Raw genomic sequence first — 24,404 nt, 5'->3', positions numbered from 1 at the left:
TCGTGAGGAAGAAGTGGTCACCACCCACGGCACCGTGGCACCAATCCAGTGAAGGAGCGGCCGACCGGTTGGCTTAGTCCAACTCACATGGCGCGCGTATAGCACGTGCGGATATATTGAGACACGCGCTAACGCATTCTAATTATCATGTGCATAATGGTGGCCGCTCGCCAAGCTTCAGAAATATATCAGACCGCTCCGCTATAGATAGGCAGGCTCGCGCGGATTCCGCGGAAACGCGGAATATTCAGAGGACACTTTCGGGACGGTATTTATCGAGGATACGAGCCGTGAATATTTTCATCCTCTTGTTCGAATCCTGTCACGCTCGGATTACGGTACTGTTGGAAATTTCTTCTGGGTTAGATGAATTAACGAAGAAACGCAGGTTCAAGAAAAATTGCGCTGTGTAGAAGGTTAATACTCTCATTTGTCAGAGTTAGCACGGAACTATTATGTAAAGTATTATATCACAGATAAATCCATTTCTGAAACAGCAAAGATTCCTTTCGAACGAAGACGGTTCGAGAAGACGTCCAACGGGAAGAATGATCAAAGAGCCTATACCTATTAAAATAAATGTCAATTTAATGCCTGCGCTTTGTAGTCGACAACCTTCCGAAGAGCATTCTTTCAAAGAACATCTCGACGTATCCCTCCGAGGCCATGAGGAATGTCTCGGTCGCATTAACGCGGCGATAAAACGATCTTTGAGAATGTCCCCCATTCGAGGGATGATTTATTAAAAAAGCAGAATAATCCTCCCGGTCCCGGGCATGTTGTATCTGGCGTCGGCCAGACAGATTATTGACGGACACTTGAATGAATCCACGTTGGGGATATTAATAGGGAGGGATTACGCCCTGAAACAAGACCTGTGGCCTCGAATCGTTAACGACTGTCAAGGGTTCATCAATTGACGGCGCGCGGGGGTGTACGGAGAAGGGGAAGCTCATAGAACACGAAGAAATGTCAGCCGGTCTCGGGCCAAATGACCATTCGTTCGGCCCGAGAGCACAATGACACTTTTTTTCTGAATCCCGAGCGAGGACAATCACAGGTACGTTCGTTCCTCCCTTCACGCTCTTTATTTCTCCTTCTTCCACGAACCATACGTCATCGAAGCCTTTCGTGTTCTCGTCGAACAAGAGGAAACCGACTGGCATTCAGTCGACGACGAATGCCCATATAGACGCGCTCCCCTCTCCTCCCTCCGCCACTCTCCTCGATCCTCGTTACTCCTTCGTCTTCATCCTCCTTCAACCTCATCCTCCGCCTCCGCCACCTCTTCATCTTCTTCGTCTTCTTCTTCTTCTTCTTCTTCTTCGGCGCTATTGCTCGAAAGACCCCGGTTTCGCGTCTCATTTTTTTCTACCGAGCCGATCTTCAATCTTCGAGCCACGACCGCGGCTGGTCATTGCCAAGCTCTCGAGTGATAGATGTGGAAATAATTATAGGCGAACGGTCGCGCAATAAAAGTAAAAACCATGTCAAATTTCGTTCGCCGGTAATGACTTTTGACCATGCAACCGGCCACTCGGGGACCCCTTCGAAAGAGTTCACCGATACGCGGGTTCGACAGACGATCTGTCGCAGTTCGCAATCGCCATCGACTCAATGAGAACGCAGTTAGTGTTCTCGCACAATTTCGAGAGACTGGAGGATCCAGTGTCCAAGGACATTTCAATCTCTCCGGGCAGAAATGTAATTCTTCTACTCCTCAAATATTGTATCTCCTTCCACAATATTTTCCATGGCATTCTATCATCAAAGATTCTAATGATCCGTAAAATTTCTCCATACATTCCCAAACCGCCTGAGACAAATTCCAACGCGACACGATTCAGATTTGTCAAAGTGTCTCCGACAACGAACACATCACACAACATTAATTGTCGCAGCTCTAGACAACAGAGGTCCGAGCAAATCGAAAGAAAGAATCGTCTAGAGAATCTGTTCGACGCGTGACATAATCCCCCGAGACAAGAGCTCTCGCGTCAAAGGCTTGCCCGCGCCAAAATTCAAAGCCGGCCGATTCCCAGTCCATGCTGAAAAATCACCGGCGATCCGTCAGCGTCGTCCTGTGACGAAAGATGAAATCAGTTTGTTCCAAAATCAAAGATCCCGCGAATCCCCTAAGATGATCTCCCCCCGTAGGAAGGTCGCCGAGTGAAAGAGCAAGACCGCGTCGCAAAGCGAAAGAACGGAACAACGAACGAAAAGAAAGATCGAAAGAAAGAGAAAGAGAGAGAGAGAGAGGTACAAAAAATAAGAGAGAAGAAGATCCTTGTATACGTGTGCCCATACACGGGTTCCCCCCTTTCGTATCCGGCTAATGCATCGTTGTGCCCCGGGGCACGGTAATGCCTAATTAATCCAATTAATCTAGGGCCCCGGCACAAATGACCTCCGCGAGGACCTCAAAGACGATGGGGCCGGTGTTGTCCTGGCCGCGGCTGATGGACCGGAGCCGATCTAACATTCCGAGAAATTAACGATTACCGGTGATTTATACAAATTCATATTTTAAATTATTGGCCGTCATTAGCGTGCTTGGAGGTATTAGTTCCCGGTGACGTGTAAAAGACTAGCCCCTCCTCCATCCCTGCGAGGGCCTTAAAACCATCCACCACCACCACCGAACATCACCACCACCATCACCATCACCATTGCCGGCATCATCGGCTGATTTCTCCTTCGGGCTCGATGATCGTGGGCCTCGAAACGCGCCGAGCCGAGCCGAGCGTATAGTATCCGCTCGATCCGTCCAGATCCCGTTCGCCTCTCTCTCTCTCTCTCTCTCTCTCCCTCTCCCTCGCTCTCTCTTTCTCTTTCTGTCGTCGTTCTCTCTCTTGCTTTCACGCTGGAATATATTATCGTTTTGTTCGTGCGGGTTCGAGCGAGATGGAACCACCGGGAGAACGAGAGGAGCCGAGAGCCAGGGCCGGGCTGGTTGTCATTGGCTCATTTGTTAGACGCCATCCAAAGCATGCGGGGCCTTGATTTAGTGCCTCCACCTCAAACCGCGCGCGTATATACCCCGAGAGATATCTGCCGCGGCGCCCTTCATCGAAGAGACAAAGACACGAATTGAACCGCGCGAATTCATGACCCCTTTCGCCGTTTTCCAGCCTCATTTGCGGCCCCGGCTTTGTGCCGATCTTCCGGCCGACTGTCCTTCGCGGTCACCGACGGATACGCTGTATCGAATCCGCTCGAAGGTCGCCGATCTGTTCTTCAACCTCCTCGGACAACGATTTTTTTAGATAATTAGGCAACTCGAATCCCCCCTCGTCGTTAGCAGACTTTATGCATTCATCACGAGCACGATGAGCAACGATTTCAAGCAGTCGAAGGATTAGAAGAATGTTCTTTCTTTTAATTTTAAGAGCATTTCAAGAAGAAGCAAATTTATTCCTGATTCGAAGCGATCCCTTGCGTCGGAAACAAAGCAAAGGATGCCCGTGAATCAATTTTCCCGCGGTAATGTTCGACGTACCAAATTAAATTAAGACCCTGCCAGGTAGCAGAGGGTTGAAAGAGTAATATCTATGATAAATCATCACCTTAATTTTCGAATCGAAAAAAATTGCGCGCGGAAGCCGCCGGCGCCGGTACCTCGGTACGCGGTGATTACAATGATTATTCCCGTGGGATCTTTGATCCGCGGACGAAGGTGTTCGCGGATCCCTTTCGAAGAAAAGTTGGAAAGTAAATAGCGGGCGAAGTCAAACGGGTGATCAGAGATCGCGCGGCAGCATCAGCAGGAGCGCTGTGTCGAGAGATGACTTCGCCTCGGATCTCCATCAAGCACGTGATAGCCTTACGCACACGTAAACGCACGTCTGACGTGGTACGGTCAGAGCCACCCCCTTCTATAACCCGTGCGCACGTCGACTATAATTATCCCCAGGTAATCACGACCCACACCACCGTCTTCCCAACGGCCGCTTACCGCAGTCCGGCCACCGTATTCCGCAAAATTAGTATTTCCATTCCCCGTAGAAGAGAGGCGAACAGGGAAACAGAGAAAAAAAGAGAAGGATGAGACTATACCCAGCAGCAGTGTGGAGGAGAGGCGATCCTCTCTCGATTCAACCGTTTCTCTACCTACCCTCTCCTTCCTTCTTCTTCGTTGTCCTTGTCCCTCCGCTTTTGCAACCCTTCGCCCGAACTCCCCCCCCCTCCCCCACTTTTGCTTCCTATCTACTCTCCGCCGATGTGTTTATTTTTGTAATTTGCCGGCTACGTCGAAGACCGACAATTAGATTTCCTGGACTACGTCGTTCGGCTACCGTATAAGTGCAAGTCTCCAATTCAGGGGCCCCCGCGGATGCAGGAAACACCGGGGACCACCTACACCTGCTGCCCCCATACAATCCCTTCGTTCCCCTACCTTCGCTGGATTTTGCTGGGATTAAACACATTCAGAATTTCATCGGAATTACGCCGACATTTTCATCGTCTTTATTTCAGAAACAAACAACTCCCTTCCAGAAAAGAAGCAAACTTGGACAAACACTGTCAATCCTATCGGTCTGGCACTCCGGTTCGGTTCACCGTTCGTGCTCCTGGTTTCAGGGTCTGTCGAGAGTGGATTCCTGGTAAAACAATAACGCCAGAAATTCTTGGTGAGAGCGAGGCACACGACAGGAGTATCGATAGATGAAATCAGACGATAAAATAATAAGGGAGTGTGGCGCGTCGGCGTTCGGGGAACCGTAAATACCCCGATGAACGGCAATAAGAATTTATTGCAGCCGCCTTTGACGGGCAGCCGCCGGTTTTCGGATTCGGGGAAGGGTCATTTTTGATATCACGAAGCCACGTTAATTGTTGCGTTACGAAGGCGGGCCGCGTTCGAGGGAGATGCTGAGGCAGAATGAGAGGGCTGAGAGAAGAACCAGGCGATTGTGCTCGACAGAAAGAAAGACAGAGACGGATAGCGAGGAGAGAGAGAGAGAGAGGGAGCGGAGACCGGGGTATAGAGGATAGAGTCAAGATATAATTGCTACATCCTCTTAGTCACGTGCCACTCACGTGGTTCCCAACTGCGAGTGCGAACGACTATCAGCCACTATAGCTCCAAGGTAGGAGACGCTTAACGGTAACGGTTTATAACGCGACGCGTTTCTTGCCGTAACGTGGCCTGATTGATCGTTTAATAAAAGTCCCGTCCAGCACACTAAAAATACGTTCTACGCTCCGGCAAATACATAAATGGCTCGCACAATGCGGTTAAGCGTATTATTCTCGCGGACGCGTTGCCTTTGCTCGCAGAGTCAATTCCATTGATCCGGTTTCACGAATCTGCGATTGTATGTATCCACATGATTGATCCGGCTGTTAGGCGAACAAATTTGTCCTCCGACGAATATTCGAGATCGGGCAATTTTTCTGAGAACGCTCCGATCAATATTCCACAATTTTTATTTTATCAATCGCGTGGAACGCCTTCGGGGAACGGCTGAAACGAATATTACAGAAACTGTACCTTGAAATGAGAACAATCCATCACGATTATATTAAGCAAAGAAATGAATTTTTACGTTTCTTCCTCTAATTGATGCAAAACATCTTTATTATGCATATTGATTCACAAGCGAGTGATGATCTTCTTGCTGGATGTTTGAGGAGTGGCGAGTGCAAGGTAGTAGAATTAATTCGCCCGAGATAGAAGTGTCTAATTGATGGTGCTGTTATTGAAGGATTACGAGAATCGGTTGTACACCGAGCGAACGGCAGCGCAAACAGCGCGAAGATCAGCCATTAATTTCTTTCTGAAAGAAAAACCCGGTTCAGCTAATGGGAGCCATGGTCTAATGCCTCCCGCTGTGTCTCCCGAAGATCTTTCTTTTGCTACGCTCTCCTACTAATGGCCACTCTTTGATGACAAATATCGGTCGAAAGAAAATATATAAATTACATCGAGGAAGCTGCTCCCTATCGGTGACGCCCACTGGCTGCTACCAGCCGACGACAATGTCCGAAAATGAACCCCTGTTTTCACTAACTATGCTAAGGATTCACCCACTCAGCGGATTCAGACTCGCGATACACGGTACGCTTTAATAATCTTGTTTATTTAGCCAGGTCGAAATTGGATCGAACAGACAGACGAAGAAAATAGCGTCTGGATTGGAATCAAGAAAGGGAAAGAGTTTCTGGTCGCGCATCCGAGCTACTCAGCCGGCTACTTTGTTCGTCCCCTCGCGGCAGACGTTTCCTGTTTCTCGTTTCCGTCAAATTGACGCTCTCCAGATCGGGATAATCGAAGCATCGCTCATTCGAACGCACGTATTTACGTCGCGAGGGTGGATCCGTTGGAGTCCCGTTGTATCTCGGCCGCTATTAACGCGAACAATACCGGAACCAGTCCGTGATGTATCCTGTCCTTAACGCCTCTCCTCTTCTCTCCGCTCCCATTTCTTTCTGTTCCTTTCGGCCCCTCTCGCGCCACCGAACAGCCTCGAGTGGTCGATGCTTTTTCTCCTGGGCAATTTATCAAGGCTCTCCGATGTTTTTGTGTCTGTCAAAGTATGGCGTGCCGTGCCGTATCCTACGCGCATGTGGACAAAGTCCATGTGCACACGGTTCTCCCTTCTGTACGTATCCATGTGTGCATGTGCATCGGAGCTCGCGCGACGCTTCCCAACACTGTGCACCGATGTTTGTCGGTGTTTGTCTCTGTGTGCGCCGGTGAAGTGGCAGCTCGACGAAAAGGGTTTCACCGCGATTCCTTCTCGCGGAGAATTACGGCGATCCGGTGCAACTGCCGCCTCGCCAGCAGGATTTGATGCGTTGCACCCTGTCACGCTTCAATGTCCACGCGAGAAACGCCAAACGCCTCGCACCTGCCACTCACCGAACCTACAATTTTATCGACTCGACGCAACCAGCCCTGTCTTCGGATAAGGGTTACACTAATTACTGAAATAGTCGGGGGCGGGCCTCGGGGTGCAGGAATTTATTTCAATTTTCAACTTGTACATTTTTCGCTTCCGTGATTGCAAGGGTGCGCGATGCGCCTTCTCATTTCTCGATCATGCACAGATGGGGTTCTTCAGTAGTCAAAAGCGCTAGATAAACGATCAATCTAGGCCGTGACCGCCCTCGAAAGTCCTATTTTACCACGTTTTTATCAGCTCGCTTTCTTGTCTGTCTGTCTGTTTGTTTGTTTGTTTGTTCGGTACAAATTTTGCAATTGATTTTAAACTAACTTCCCGATGACCTAGAGACTTGAAATTTTAAACATACCTCAGAACTGGATGACAATGCAATATTTGATGCTCGGTAGTACATACAGCTTGTCAAATCTAGCTGTGCGGTTGACCAAAACTTAGGAATGCGCAGAAAAAAAACAAGACGCTAAAATAATTTTTTCTAACCCCGTATAGATTCCTAACCCCATACAGATAGTCCTGAAAATTTGTGATTGCGAATTTTTAATAGCTATGAAAATACTTCCAAGATTTAAAACTAAAAGATTTAAAAATTTACTTTTTTACGTAGCTTATGTAGCTATCGCAGCTTCATTAAAATAGCTGCATGCGCAACTGTATGCTTCCGAATAATGCGAATCACGCCTCGTAAACGAAAAATCGGACTTTTGAGAGCGACCGCGAAAAACTCCATCTTCGTATTATCGAGAAATGTGAACGCGCATTCCGCACCCTTCCTGGAAAAACGAGTCTATCCCCTTAACCAGGTATTTCTCACTCGAATCAAAAGAAAATTTCCAATAACGACGTGTCATCCAGGTCATTTCGGTTCTCCTCGCGGAGTAAGTTAGCCAATCCAACGGTGTTGCGAGATTTCCCGTGGAAACACGTGTAACCACAGCCACAGAAACCCATAGTTACTTATTCATTTGGCGCGTTTGGTTCGCTCCGGTTCTCGTGTAAAGTCCGCAAGCTATGATTTCCCTTTATCGATAAACCAGTTCGATCTCGCGATGCGGTGGCAGCACGCACCCCATTACCAGTTTTCTTCGTCGGGGTATCGGGTACTAGCAACACCGTGGTTTTCTGTGTGGGAACCCGTGTCTATGTGTAGAAATGACGTCGCGACGCGAGGCGAGGCGACGCGTCGGCGTACCTGCCGTGATCACGAACGTTAACGAGCCGCTATCGTGTGTTAATTCCAGACAGCGTTAAACCCCGGGAATTCCAATATCGCGATCGAGGCTGGATTTTTACCGAGAAGTTGTTTACATATCGTTCCATCGACGACAAAACCGACGCGAGCTGATGTTCTTGGGATCTAATTGGCGCCGGGCTGGTTAACCGAGCTCTCGTGCACGATACTCCCTTTTATTATTCCCTCAAAATAATCCAACCGACCAGTTTCTTCGTATCACCGATCACTATCCGACTCAGAAATGCTCATTAATTAATCCCCGCCGAGATACACTTTCTGAAAATCTCGTTCCTCTTTGTAACACTTCGGGAAGATTAGCCGAAGAACAAATGGGAAGACGTGATGATGAGAAGAAAAGATGTGTGAGCGATTATTCTGGTGACAGAATTTTCTCTCCGATCAAAATCTGATTTTCATTTCTCGTACATGATTTCCTCGTTGCCTATACTTCCAACACTGCGGATTTTAATTGCTCGCAATCAAGACGTATAAAGGTGCAATTATTTGAGTATTCAGAGGAGACGTGTTCGGAAACAGAAACAAAGAGGTATAAAATCGACGGCTGAGAAAAATGATCCTGTACGAAGACGATGTAATAGATGGCGGATTATTCGCAGGCAATCGAGGAACATAATGGCTGGTCAGAGTTCAATTTGTCACTAACAGAGAGATCATCGGGCCGACCATAGGAAACAAAAGACGTCGAACGTTTCCGGCTAGGCTAACAGCCGTCTCTAATCGTGAAATAACGCGTGCACAAAAGGCGCGAGGGTGAAGAGAGACGTACGAGAGAGCCGATCTGTACAGCAGCTCTCTTCGGCACACCTGAAAAGATCGTTAATCTTCGACGAGATGATAGTTATATTGTCCTGTCACGGATACGGAGGAGTGTCGTTCGTGCTCAGACGGGGAGAACGGAAGATAATGCCACGGGAAAACGTTCCTTTTTTCGCGTGTCGAGATGTAATTTCAATAAATCATGGATAAGTGGTGCACGGCTGCCGCGGGGGAGGGTGCGCGAGTGTAGAGCTGTGAGAGCAGCTTGCGAATTTGGTGTACCACGGGCACGGAGAACGGTGGACGGATTAATTTATCGTCGCGCCATCGTTTACACGTATGACCTTTATTTTTACCATTTTTTTTGTTTTGCCGCGGCCCTTTCGACCAATTATTGGCCTCGGACCTTTTTCATCATTTTGTGGAGATACAAACGGTGGTTGCTAAGGGTGCAATCTTTCTTTAGGTCGACAGGGTTCTTCAAAACAAAATGGGAACTGCAAAAATACTCTTTTTCCGTATCAATTTAAGGAATTCTCAAAATAAAGTCAGCAAGAATGTTTGTCACAATGTCCAGACCCCAGACAATAATTGCGAACGCACTCTCCAAGTCAGTACACGGTGTCAGCATTAAATCTTGGTCACTGATCAGCTGCCAAATTGCAGTAGCCCTGCTCAGCAGCTGCAGTCGATTTCGTCACGTTTCCACCGGTGGAAATTTATCGTTCAGGGTTCCCGATCCGCGTGCATTCGGAGCCGGCGGGCCTGTCAGCGAGCACTTGAAATAATCCCTTAATTATTTCTGCGTGGCGCGTTACAAAATCCGTCACCGTGAGTTTCATACTGCGTGAGGGGCGTCTGAGCACGTGCCGGCGCGCGCAAAGGAATGCCGGCGTAAAAAAGGCTCCCGAAGATTCTCTGATAGGGAATGCGGTCATATCTTCAGTTAACGCGGCTCGCTCGAGGATGTTGCAACGCTTGTGTGTGCGAGCTTAAGTGCGCGGACGACGCGAACGGTTAAGTATTCAGCGTTTAACGAGCTTTTCTATAAGCGCCCGGCAACTCTAACTGTTTGATCATGGGATCCTATATCAGCGCCGGGAATTTATCTCGCAGGAAATAGAGGGCCGTTCTAAGTGAATTTGCACTGCTTAAATCACGTATCCTTCGTTCCTTGCAGTTGTATAATAATTTAAATAATTTTTAAATTGGTAAATCAATGCGTGTGTGAAACGATGTGGTGATTTCTCCTGAGGGACATTCCGATTGGATCGTGGCGGTGAGGGTTTGTCGAATTCGCCGTTCCATTGTCTGAGACGCCCAGAGACGACATTCGTCGTAGAACGAAGTAAACGACCGTTTATACAGACGGCTACAAAGTCCAACTATATCACGGATCGCTGATCTTAGGTTAACCCTCGACGGAGAGTCCAGATTCCGCCTACAGAGTATTCAATTTGAGCGGAGCGAATTGCAAATTCTCACCGACTGCCCGCGGGCTTATTATCGCACTTTGCCGGCTCGAAACATCCAGCGAAATTGCTGCTCTATCCGGGCCGATTTCCCCTACGCAATGATTCCTGCCGCGATTTCCAGTAGCGACGTCTAATCTTCACCACCGTTTTGCTTTCCTGGTCGCCCGACCAGGTGACAGCGCGTTTGTCTGCCTTTTAAGCTCGCTCTGTACTTTAAAAACGAACGCGAACAATTCATAATGTCTTAATTATAATACTAGAGACACAAATTATATATTCAGTATAGTATTTAATAAAATGAGATGTGTCAGGTATGTGCACAACAACAGGACCCTCGGGGAGCAAAGACTCCTCGGATGCCGAAGATGCGAGACGATGAATCGTCATTAATTGATTGGTCCGAAAAGGGCCCCCGAGTAGAGTAGGCGAGCAGAACCAAGGGTGGGAGGGTTATTAAAAATGCTCTGAAATATCCGACGGATTAAATCGTCTCATTTGCATAAGATACGGTCACCGTAAACACGAATTTATGGATATGCGAACGTATAGATTCGAGACCGAACAGGATAACTGCTAATAAAGGCTCATCCTGGCAGCAAATAATGAGAGGGTCCCCTGGGTGGTGTGGCGCCACGATATCCGACTAAATATCTCGCATGAGCTTATACTATACGCTACATTATTGCCGCCAGATACGTTGTAAACGTTCCTTATTCAATGAACTTGGCCTTTTCCTCGCGTGCGCTGCCTGTGAACCATAACCTTCCATGCTGCGACCATTTTCGAGGAATCGTTAATGCTCTCCACTCCATTCGCTTCGGTCCGTCTCGGATTTTAATTGCCGTTCTTAACACCCACACGTCAAACGACGGACGAATTCCTCAAACATATAAATTCAACGCGATTGAAACCTTTAATTGATCCGAAAAGAGACTACAACTTGTCTTAAATCTTTTCGAATGGTGACTCCGAGGCGCTAATAAAAATTGCTGTATCAGTATTCAAAATATTTTAATTAACTATCCATAAAATTTAAAAAATCGTAGAGAATGGAAATATTCTAGGTCGGGAGAAATGTTTAACTTTCGAGTTAGAATAGCTCCGAGTGCAAAGGGTCAACTTCAACTAAAAAAATTCCAGAAATGCCGAGGGTTAACGACTTCCATTCGGCTTTGTGGAGAGTGATAAGCGGCGACAAAATACTGTGGCAAAAAATGGTAGGATGCGTGCGGTGTCTTAGGATTAGCCAGGAAAGGGGTAGTGGTCGGGAAAGTAAAGGGCACAGCAAAAGGTTATGGCAGCAGGGGCTGCCGTAGCACAAATCAATTAGTGGGGGGCCTCGGGGCTGTTCGGGCAGTGCAGGACTACCCTTTCTCGGTCGCGCAAACCCCGGAATCTCCCTTCTTCTCTGGGTGGCGTAACGAGTTACCATGGCCTTTCCATCCGTTTCCCTCTCTTTACCGCAAGTCAAGGTAGCCCTGTGCGCGCGCGAATACAGATTGCGTTTCAATCTATACGCTAACGAGTGTTTAGTGTTTACCGAACCGCGAGCCGACCGCCTTTGCTTTGGCCATAATTTCCGTGGCCGAGTACACAATAACCGGGCCGAGTGGCACCGTCTCCGGAACCACCTTGGAACGTCGTTTATTTTCAATCCGAGAGGGGCTGTTACTCTGCGCTTGAACATTTTTAATAACCGGATCACGCTCCGAGTCACCCTGGCCGCAATACAATTTGTCGGCGGGTCTGCTAAATAATTATTCTCAAACAAGATCCCTTTTTAACGCCTGTCACCACGTCCAAGAGGTGAACTTTCCAACTTTTGAGTTATCTATTCCTCAACTATTCCTCTTTTCAATCAGTTAGTGTGCGAAAGAAATTGACGTATGATATGTAAAAGATTGACCTCGCTAATCCAAGTGGTCGAGCATCGAACGAGATGAGAGATTCGGCCGGGGAATGCTGGGGACGAGTCCAGCGTCGTTGACGCAAGTGAAAATGATAAAACCGTGGGTTTCATTGAAAGGTGGGCTCGTTCTGGGGCCCGATCGAATCGAGTATCGACGAGTGGCAGCACGGAGGATGGAATTCGAGGAACGTAGGACCGAAGGCGACAGATTCGATGTTCAAGGCGAGCGGAACACACGCATTTCGCTCACGCGGCGAACCCTTCGAATCCCATCGGCAGATCGGCTTGGTTGCGGGCCGAACGGTCATATGGGTCCCGAACGGTGCCCATAAATATCGAATTTTTATTTTGAATGGGAAAACGAACGATCGGCCGATGCCGCGCGTCCCTGGCCCACACTAAATCAGCGTTACTTTATTAAGTATTACCTTTAGTTAACAGATACTTAATCAAAAGGTGCACGCCGTACGCCACTAATTTGACTTTGGCCCCCATAAATATTCGAGGACCGCGTCGGCCCTATGCCGGGGCTCGGCAGCATACACACATCGGCACACATCGGCATCGGAGAGAGAGAGCCCGGCAAACGTTTGTGCTGCCCTCGAAATACCAGACGCACCCGGACGTGAACAACGACGGATGAATGGGCGACCAATGGCTCCGTTCCCGATAAAATACTCCTGTAATTAAATGCGAGGCGGCGGCATTTGTTTCGCTGTCTATGCACGGCCCTACGACGCGGCGTATCGATCACCGCGTTTTCGAAATTTTCAACGGACCCCGATCGCCGGACCCCGGCCGCCTGAACCGCAGCTGACCATAAACCCCCTCCCCCCGCCTTTTCCCACAGACAAATGACCCTTCAAATTTCCGAGATAAAAAGGGTTGTCGTGCTCCGCGCGTCTATCGACGCACGAATTTGTACGCGTCGATGAAAGCCTGGGATTTGGAGCAAAGATCCTCGGCTGCCGGACGATCGGAATCTTCAATAGCGGATGTAGAATGGCGCGATGATTTTTCGTTAAGCCGGGTCATCGTGACAAAGTATTTTACGCCGCGCCGGTTTCGTGAATCGATACGATCTCGGTATCACCGTTCCGCCGATTGCGCGAATATCAATGACTTCTGGGAACGAACGGGTAGTTGGGATGGATTCGAGGGAAGTATGCAAACAAGAAGAAATAATTGCAATCGGATATTCGGAGGCCGAGAAGAGAAAGAGAGAGAGAGAGAGGGGCCCGAAGGTGTATCGTATCGGCGGTGGACGGTGGTTATTGACGACCGACCGAAGCGGTGGCGATGCATTGGCGGACGAGCATAAATTCTGCCCCCCGAACTGACCGTTGCGTTTTTCGATGCGTCTTAAATTGCCTGGCAACCGTATTCTCACTCGTGGCAAAGCCCCACGGAGGAGAGAGGACGCATGAAATAAGAGGCGACACGGCCATTAATCAACGTATTTATAGATGAAGTCCTTTAAATGCAAACTGAGACGTACCCGGCGATCACTGTTTCCGAAAAAAACCACGGTGGACCACCGAAATCCTCTTCCCCGTGGCTGGTCGGACACAATGCTGGCTCGGATTAGCGGAGAAAGTGCAGCGCATCGATCCCACTAATCTGAGCCGTGAGCAAACTCCCACTGGTTCGCGTAGTTCTCATTAAAATCGATATTGTTATACTCGGTTACGAAATGTTGAATTTACTAAGAAAAGTAAATTTTATAAAAAAGAAGTTTCACTTCAAAAATCGTTTCATTTATCAGGAACCGATTAAAACGGCTAGAGGAGGTTCGATGTCATCGGCCCGAGACAAAATGGTGGTGCCAGATCGTTGTCCGGTCTCCGAACAAGGCGATCGGAGCCGTGAGGTGCGGAGTAGGGGGTGGGCGACTTAGGTGCATCTCGGTCTCCGGCGATAAAGCATTTTTATGTCTTTCCTTGCTGTTTGATTTCGAGATTAGCCGGGAATTTTGGGCGAACCCGCATATCACCGTGATTTACGTGGAACCGGCGTTCGGTTAGGGTACCGGAGGGGGGAATAGCGAGGGTTTCCGAGGTTTCAGGGGGTTCGAGGGGGTTGCACGTTGACCGTAGCACCCCGGGCAAAGGTAGAATTCTCTTAAATTTCAAATTTATACCCGACGCGCTGTCATAATCTTGATTCTGACACCTGGCCGCGAAGCTATTTGTTGGTTCGCCCGTTCCGCGGCTGCATGGTGGGCTTATTTGTCAGGCGGCCGGCTTGCGTGAACTCGGAGGAAACCAGCGGAAAAGAAACGAAAAAGGGCCGCCGAGCATGCAACGGCCACGTCGACGACAAATTGGAGCTCTCCCGTTCGAAACAGAAGGCTGAAGGGGACACTCGAGCGAAGAGTCGACGATTTCCGACGAGATCGCGTTCACGCCCGCACGAAACCGATTTGTTTATCTTTTCTGAAGTCTTCGCGGGACGAGCTGTCGAGGATGAAGAGCTGGGATCGACCAGGATCCACGCGAATACGTTGGTCTTTCTACTTACTATTTGTTTCACACTTGGAGACATGCTCGAAGGCCTGATAATTGCAGGCGAAAGAGTCGTAAGGAGTCAGGAACGATTCTTCAGATATTCTTAGCGGGGGCCGCCCACGAAAAGGATTGGACGTCCGCTTCAGAAGACGGTAAATTTAAGTCCACCGTTCCCGGAAGTCACAGCATCGTTGTCACACCACACCTAGCGTTCCGAGTGATTTAATGGTGGGGAATGTCGATTTTGTAGGGTACGGCGAGCAGAGGTGGTGGATACGTTCGATCGGGATACCTTAGGTCGAGGATATTTTAGGTGGTACCGAGGGGCACTGGTTTGCCCTCCCGGTGCGAGGACGATTTAAGGTCTACTGGTTGGGCCCAGCTCGCTCATGGTGGTCTATATCAAGACAGAAGATCCACTCGATATCATCCCGGCACCCCATATCGTTCTTATATCGCACTCCGCCTTTTTCCACGTTCGCTGTTCCTCCTTGTCGTAATTCAATATTTTACTTAATAACTCCGGCGAGGCTCTTTCGCCTTTCTCTTATTACAGAACCGATCATCGGCCTGGTCTCTCCGAAGCGTTTTATCGAATAAAACGATATCGGGCTAATAGCTGCCAAACAAAACCCGTGAGTCGAGAAAATTAAATGTTTTACGTTACTAGTTGGTTACAATTCCTTCATTCAGTTTGTTACCTGTATTTAATATACCTGTATATATTTAATGTGCCTGTATATATTTAATATACCTGTATATATTTAATGTTATCTGTATACAATGTAATGTTACCTGTATTTAATTTAATCTATTTATTTTTCATTGTGCTCACACTATTTATTAATATGCGACAATGAAGGCACTTACGGCAGTACTAAATGGTTGTTATTAATTGGCGAAAAATTCCTTCGGATTAACTGCAGAATCGATCGCCCACGTTCCCCTCGGAATTGCTAGGAGTGGTTAGGTTTTCCAGTCGAGAGCATTCCGTTGGATTCCCCGGAATCATGTTTCCCATAAAATCGCGGTTATATAATTAATCGCGCATTAACATACGACGCGACGATCCCGCAAGTTGTCGCCCGTTATTATCGTCAGTTTCATCTGCCTACATAACGATAAATCGACGACCAATTAAACCGGCCGAGGTTTAGAGACGTAGAAACGATTCCTCGATAGCCGCCGCGATTCCGGGCCCCAGTGGGCCCCCGACGGGACAGTAATTTGATCTGCAACATTTTCGACGGGTATAGACGTGGTTCCACGGAATTATAGGTCCTCACTATTCGGCTCGATTTCTCCGAAGAAAAGTCCCCAACAGTTCCAGAGTTAGTTGTCATCTTATTACAATGACGTATACAGGGTGTGTTTATGTTCGCCTGAAAAATTTATTCGTGCAACAAACAACTTAAGAGTTATTTGAAGTCGTCTTTCAAGGCGCGGCAGGTTTAGTGTCACAGTATAGAACGAAAGGGAATTTAGTATTATCCCAGGAACTTCCGCGAGCATCCCTGGGCCAAGACTCTGCACGAGTTCTAATTTGACATGCGCGCGTCCCAATTAATTAATTAAAGGATCCATGGTGGCTGGAGTTGGTGCGTCGCGCCGCCTTGAAACAGGTGTCCATTGATTCAACCGGCACGAGTTTGACCGGGTTTGCTTCGCGAGATGAAGCTTGAACGCGTCCGCCGATCACGCGATCATTAATTTTAATGACGCGCGCGGCTCGGTCGGCGTTTTTCTCGAGTGTAGAAAGAAGCACTGATTTATCGCAACGGTCGCGTGAAGATTTTATGTAAACTCTTCCGCGAATGGGATCGGTTTTCATCAACGCGCCGGTGAAATATCGTCACCGGCGGCTCGTTAACGCGTCTCCAATTAATCCTTATCAACCGGCCCCGGGACTCTCGCGCGCCCGCCTCGACCGATTCACACACGTCGTCGCTAAAGCACGATCCACACCAGGCGTGTTACAACATAATAGCCGAACGACAGAAGTCGGTTGAATATATCAAGCGTAAAAGAAGAAAGCAACGAAAAGGAAAACACGTCGAAAAAGAGAAAAAAGAAACGGGTAGAAATGGCGAAATCGTAGGAATAAAGGGAGGAGGAAGCAAAGCGTTGAACAAGTTGAAGCCGCTCGTTAGCACGCGGAGGGACTTCCGGCCGTCTTTTTCTTCCTGTTTGCTTTTCCTTCGACCGGCCGAAAAAAGAAGGAGCGAGAGAGAGCGAGAGAGGAAAGAAAAGCGGAGAAGCGTTACAAGCCCGCAGAAAAGCTATATTACGAAAAATTTTCCCGTCATTAGCACCGGCAGATAAGTGTAGCGCGCGAGCAGGCGAGCGAACGCGAGCGAGTTTGCCTCGCGCGCGCGGAGTTGCTCTCTCTCTCTCTCTCTCTCTCTCTCTCTCTCTTGCTCGCGAGAGTGGCACAGTGTAACCCGCTTGATCCACCGGCATTAAAAGTCAAATGCAACAGATCCATTCACCGGCTATAATTACTGGGGAGGCTCGGGAAACGGCACGCATAAAAGCGTCGTTATTAAAAATTTTAAACGTCTATTAATTACTCGCCGTTATGCCCGGGGACCGCACCAAGAACTGTATAAAATGCATTTAATTATCGCGCCGGCTGAATGGGGGAAATCAATGGGTTTCCCTGTGGCAAAGCGGCGCGGCGGCCCCGAGTGCTTTTTTTTCAAAACCTCAATTTGTTGCTTCCACCGTTCACCCTCGAACACCCCAACCGCCCCTTTCCTGTTACGTCCTTGTACACCCCTCCGCGCGCCACCCGCGCCCCTCTTTCCTACCGCCCCCCCACCAAACGGGGGTGGTTTGCCGGGGCAACCAGTAATGAGGGCGACACCTGAATCTGTGATTACATCGCGGCAATGAAAAGTAATTTGTCGATTCACGGCACGATGGACCGGTTCGATACCCGCTCCCGCAATTTTCTACGTTTCACCGGTGAAAAACTCCGCCACCCCTGCTTCACCCCCTTCAACCCTCACGCAACCCCCTGTGGGAAGCGATATGCTTTTTTTTCCTCATTAACGCTGGCCCGCTTCGAACTGTGCACGCTGCGCTCTCATATCGATGCTATTTATTGAGCAGTTTGCCTTATGCGCCGCTTTCGAACGTTTGTGCAATTAATTCTCAACGAGATCGCGATTATGCGCTCCCCTTTACTCCATTGTGAGGTTCGATGCCCGTTCGAACTGCACTTCTGCAGTTCCCAAAGGATCCTCGCGATTTTTGCCGGGTGCAACAAGTAGAGCACGTGTGCGATGAGTAGACTGGATTTTATGCATTTGTAAGAAAACAACCTGGATGAGACCGGGAGTCAACAAAAGAGAAGCTAGCGGACGATGTGAAAATAGTGGCAGCGATATTCGGCTGGAGGGGGCTAACGAGAAAGGAGTGGGATATTTACAAGAAAGTTTCGGCGTTAATTTAGCATGTATGGTTCCTCGGGGCCACTCGCCGGGGTAAAGTAGCATCGAAGACGGGGCCGTTCACGAGCCATCTTTCGAGGTTCCCGACTATAACTCTGAAAGCTTCGGTAACCGAACATATATACAAGACACGTCCACCGGGGTCTCGGCTGTATCGTGTACACACGTGTACTCACACGAACAGCCAATAACATATATCTCCGGTGTGCACCGTCCAAAGAGCAGAAACTCCAGAAGTGTCACCGAGAGCGAACTTGGGTCGCTCGACCTGGGGGTTCGGGAACGATACCGCTTACACATTGTTGACCCACGGCTGATATATCGCCTCTTCTACTGGCAAGCGGTTCTCAGTTCACCCTATCGACCGATCGATGCCACGATCTCGGTCTACGAATCTGAGCACCGATATATCTTGATCCACGGGGAACGCACAAACTTTCTTCGATCTCGATATCAACCTTTCCCGAACGTGCCATCCTGAACACTCAAGAATTTCATGTCCTAACTTGAAACCGAGGTATACAAGTTTTATCTTGCAGGTGTACACAGTAGAAATTGGATTGGAACAAAAGATGCATCGATTGACACACGAGTAGACTGCGAATTTTATGGATTTATGGCAAAATGAGTATGTGCAATTTAAAGCAGTGGACAGGTTAAAAGGATTTAAAAATATCAATGTACTCGTTTCAGCTAATTAATATCATTAGAGAAAAAATTATATTTCTATTTGGCTCCTATGTTGTGCAGTTTATAAAGACAATTTTTATTTTGCATAAAGATCCGCAGTCTACACATGAGTCACACAGAATTTTACTCTGCTCAAACTGATACACTGAAGTCCGTAACATCCTTCTAACACAGTTAAAAATTTTTTAGCATTACAAAGGGACCGGTAAAGTGAGAGGTACGTGTCCACGAGTCCGAAAATGATTATGATTCTTTGTAATGTTCTTGAACAGGTGCTTCCGCGTAGAAACGTCGCGTTTGATTGATTCGTTGTAAAAGGGGAGGCCGGAGAAGGTAATACGGCCAGTGAAACTGTTTTATGGATTTTAATGAGCCTAAGGTGCAAGCATAAGCTGCGAACCGATCGAATTGGTCGGAAGAAGAATTTTACGATTCGGAATTCGCGAGAAGGGGGTAGGTAGGGCGCACGCAACTGGCTGATCATTAAATTGAGAACCAATATTGGCAAGGTTCTGCGGCGCAGCTGCCAGGAACATAAACATACGAGACTCGTATAGCCCGCTGGAAGGGCCACCGATGTAGATACACGTACACATGTACAATGTATACGTAGATGCGCATACGTACAGACAGATATACGTGTATAGATGTACATGTATAGGCGACGGTGTACGGTGTAAGAGCGGGACGTGGCCAGGCGCGAGATGCAAAGCACTAATTTGTAACCAAGTTGTCGCCCTGGTTTGACACTGCAGTAAATACGAGGGTGATAGCGTTGTATATCACTGGGCCACCACTACCATACTCGTTCGTACCGTCGCATCAGGTACCGAATGCTTCGAGGATCGTTCCCCGGTTCTCTCTTTCGTTCCTTTTCTTCGACGTCCCAGCTCGATCGCTGGATCTATACTCCGCTAAATCATCGATGTCCTACCGTGCTAATCGCTGCTCGAACTTACCCCACACGATCTGCACACCTCGTAGAAACATCATCCAGAGTCTACGTTCATTTTGCACAGCTGCTTCCCAAAATATTTCTTTCACTGCTAAAATTCTAACAATTATCTGACTCGTCCCTTTTAGGACGCGCGAGGACAGTAAGATCTTTTTTTTCATAATTTGTATTGATCGAAAATAATGTTTGTCTTCACTGTTCGAGATTTCACGTAATTAATTCTGCCATTAATGTATAAAATCCTTTCGATTTTTATGGACAAAATAACGACCAAGATTTGCATCGATGAAGATTCAAATATCAGTTTTCACAGTTATTGGTAACCATTACAAACACAGAGTTTATTGGCCGAAAAGCAACGTTAAGCGTCTAGACAGCTCGTTCGATACAGAAGCTGTCAAAACGAAAAGAATTCGTAAAAAGCGAATTTTCCCTGAGAAATTAAAACGACAGGTTTATTAAAATTGCCGTCCCATATCGGAAGGCTCTCGCGTGCATAAATCTGACCTAAGAATTCCAATAAACCGTCCCGCGATCGAACTTATGGCCGTATTAATCCCGTCGAAGTCACCGGCACGAATCTACGGTGTGGTGTGCGAGCCGCGGCGTTCTCTCTCCGGTGTCGAATTTTTCTGATTCTTTTATTGCTTTGTAAATCACGGATGGCTCCGAGATATCTCCTTGGCGAGTGTAATCGAGAGCCTCTCTCGCGGGTAGATCCCTATCTCCCGTCGTATTCCATTTTTTCGAGGTTGATCTTATCATTGGTTCCGCTCCGGGCGATTTATTTCGTTGTCGCGACACACGTCGTTTGCTATTCGCGGTGTCGCACGTCGAAATCGCTTTTCGATATTTATTTTTTGGCCACGGTTCGACTCGATACGATGTTACCCGAAAGTGGGAGCGGGAAATAAAGAGAGAGAGAGAGAGAGAGAGAGAGAGAGAGAGAGCTGAAACCCGGGATCGATCAAATATTCATCGATCACCGGCGACGAACGAAACGACACCGGTTTCCTTGGAACAACCGGCGGGACTCTTCGTATTCACGATGCTATCGGGCAGACTGTCAATTAAGCGATGTAAATGACGGGTTTCCTGATGTATTGTGCATGCCGCGGTGTAATGTTGCTTGAAGGAGCTGTTCGACGCACTCTGTTCCCGTTTGCCCGATGACACGGGAATTTAATGGGTCTAATTGCCGATAAATAAGAGTGACACTTATGTCTTTTGCGTACCGTTAGCCGTTCCGGTCGCTTCAGTCTTCGATCTCGTCGGATAACTGATTCCTCCGCTACTATTTCCGATGTATTTTAACCATCGTCCAGCGAGATATAAGTTTCCAGAGAACGAATAAGTTTACAAAACTATCGTAAACATACTATAAACACGTGAAACGAATAGGTGGAACTAGTACGAAGCTGATAACGCGTGTTCGGAATAGTATAGATCACGATCAAGCGAAAAATACAACGGTGTTGCCCGTGTAATCGATAACTCTCGAGCCATTTAAAATACACCAATCAGTTAGCAGTCATGAGGTAACACGGACGATCCATAATCGGTAGCAAACAAGATTTCGAAGCGATCAACCCCTACATCGCGGCTCGATTCGTCATTCGCGTTGCGATAATCAATAATTCCAGTCGGATCGCCGTTCTACTCGCGCCGAAGATCGATTCAGCCTTCGATGCGATTAACTACAATTATTAATTAACTAATTTGTGTTCCAGATGGACGCGGCGACTGGGAATCCACCGTTCTTCATGCGGAAACGATTTCGATCCACGGAACGGAGAAAAATTAAATTATACGTAGGTTTTAATGAATTCAGACTTTGAATTGACCAGTGCGAATTCTCCGGTAACTATGCATATATATTTTTATTCTGACTGTCGACGAATTTTCCCAATGCAATCTCATTACACAAACCACTCCCATTTTCGGCAGTTGCTCCCCTGCACGAGACGCGCTCCTCGCGCGAACCTCGATTCGCGAATACGAAAAGTAACCGCGTCTGGCGAGAAGAATCAGGGAAACAAATTACCGGCGTCTCTGGCCGATTAAAAATGTATCGCACAATAGAGGCTTTCCGTCAAACGTCCAAGACATTCCCCCATCGTTGGAAAACGAACGCGCGTAACGCGGCCTGTGGATTTGCGGGGGATGGTAGAGGAGGCAGGAAGGCTCGAACGGCGGCAGGAGTTCGACGGAGGGCGTCAAGCCTGGGAATTCGTTATTAAAATTAATTATTCAGATCGGCAAAATGGCGATATAAGGCGCGCCGACGGTGGCGGCCGTTTCGGCGAAATGAATCGTAAATTGGAGCCGGTGCACGGGTCCAACCCCGCCGAGAGCGCATCCCTCCGGTCCTCGTCTTTCGACGGAGGCGGCGCGGCGCGGCGCGGCGGTGGCGGCGGTGGCGGCTGCTGTGCTCTAACCCTTTGTTCTTACCTATTAACCACCCCTGATTTATACACGATTGTTCGCCGGGCGAACTTTTTTCATTTTATCCCTTTCTCTAGCTGGCAGGCCTCGTCGGACTCTTATTTCTCAGTGGTTTTCAACTGGGCCTGTGCCGATTCCCGCTTCCTCTCTGGCTCCGGTGCCTTCCGCGCGAGCGGATCCTGATTAACTCGTACAATCCCCGCGTCCACCCCCGGCGCCCCGCCTGCGAATCTCTGATTTGCATGAGCAAGAAATTCCTTCGGTTTAAACCCCCTCTTTCGGCCTTCTCTCTCACTTCAATCCTACCCCGCTCTTTGCTCGAGTCCTCTTGTCCTCTTCCAACCCTCCCCATCGACCAGATCGCTCTCTCTCTCTCTCTCGTTCTACTCACTCTGGTCTACCGTTTGCTGAGCCACCGGCGATTCCAGCGAGTCCTATCGAGAGCGCATTTTAATGCGAGTCTAATTTTCGATTTAATTTCGGTAAAAATGATCCGGCCTCTTGGCCGATCCCGAGGCACGGCTCTAGGGGCGGAGGGAAAAGGCTAGACGGACTGATTCGGCTCTCGCACCAACCCCGGCATCCTCTCCTGTTCCTCTGTTCGTCGCCGACGAAAGTTCTCCCCGTAAAAACCCATTTGCATAACGTTTCCGTCGCCTTCCCAGAATGGAAACGAGCGGACACCCCGCGGCTATGCGCGCTGCCGTGCCACAGCGCCGGGACCGTGTATACAGGGTGGCAAAGCGGAACAGAGACAGGTCCAGTTTCGCATTGATAGCCGACCGGAAAAAAGATAGCGACCAAGAAAAGGCCCGTGAAGATTTATTCTTCACAGTGTCGGTCGTTCGTGCGGCTGCTGCTCCTTGGAAGATGCAATTTCGCAGTAGCCTGCAATTCTTGGCTATTGTTCGGGAATTCGTATTTTGACAGAAGAAAATATGTGTTTAGAACCATTAATAGGATTTCTATTTCGTTCATTTACTGGATCATAGTCGACACTCAATTTTTAAGTAAATTTTCATCTCTTCTGCAACGTGTACAACGTGTTAATAATAAATCAATGTACATATTCCTGCAAGAAAAAGTAGAACTGAAAGCACAGGTCAAATTGGTTCGAACCGGGGCCTGCATATTGGTGCATTGTCCAAATTGGGTTCGCGTATTTTCTTTTTTCCCCGAGGCGCATAAATAGATATAAAAAGCAGATGGTCAGAAGAACCACTGCGGACATAAAGAAGCGAAGGGGTTGAAAAGCGGCGAGCGAGGACGAATAAAATTTTATATCTTATATAAAAGGGCGAAGGATCGCCGAGCGCCGCGCGCAATTTGTAGCCAATATTATTTTATCGCCGTATATTTTTTAATTACTCCGCTTCAACGCCCCCAGTCCCTCGATCTTCGGTCCATCGGACAACTTTCTTATTAAGCGGCTGCGTCCTCCCTCGAATACCCCCGGGAATCGGAGTTCAACCCTCTCTTGCCGCTCGTAACTCTTTGAAAAACGATATCGGGTAAGATCGTGCATTATTTATTGATCGGACATTTTTATCCGGAGCTGATTTATTTGAAAAGCAGACTTATTGATTGATGTCCAAGCGAGCTTTTAATTACGGACCTGAAATGTTCCATATTCATTTTTATCGAATTGCTGAATGGAAATCAATTCTTCTTTTCGGTACGTCAGTTCTTCCTATATTTAAATTGATGGACATGACATAATTATAAACTTTTTGAATGAAGCTGTGGTATATTATTCGATGATGCATTCACCAGTTAAAATTGAATTTCGTTGATGAGAATATTTATAGTTGAACGAAAGGGGGCGGGTGACAATATGACCGACGTTTGACTAGTGAACATTTGCTGAATTTAGTGCGCAGCTCTTTACAGTCACGTTCCTGGAGAGAGAGAGAGAGAGCACTGTATCCCAATTTCACGAGTTTATAAGACACCGTGGAATCTAAAGTGAATTCCTCTGTCAGCAGATGTTGAACATCGGGAGCGAAAGGGGTAGCTCCGCGAAGGGGTTGGAAAATGTATGCGCTAATAATC

The 24,404-nt window shown here is 48.0% G+C and overlaps 1 long non-coding RNA gene across 1 annotated transcript in view; it reads left to right on the top strand.

Moving 5' to 3' along the window:
* Positions 1–24,022, top strand: part of LOC143213616 (uncharacterized) — a 154,981-nt gene extending 130,959 nt beyond the window's left edge. The window contains exon 2 of the long non-coding RNA XR_013010001.1: positions 21,638–24,022. This is a non-coding gene — a long non-coding RNA (uncharacterized LOC143213616). The remainder of the gene's footprint in view (positions 1–21,637) is intronic.
* Positions 24,023–24,404: the final 382 nt, after the last annotated feature.

Source organism: Lasioglossum baleicum, chromosome 11 (genome assembly GCF_051020765.1).
Source record: "Lasioglossum baleicum chromosome 11, iyLasBale1, whole genome shotgun sequence".
Lineage (NCBI taxonomy): Eukaryota > Metazoa > Arthropoda > Insecta > Hymenoptera > Halictidae > Lasioglossum > Lasioglossum baleicum.
This window is presented reverse-complemented; position numbering and strand designations above follow the sequence as displayed.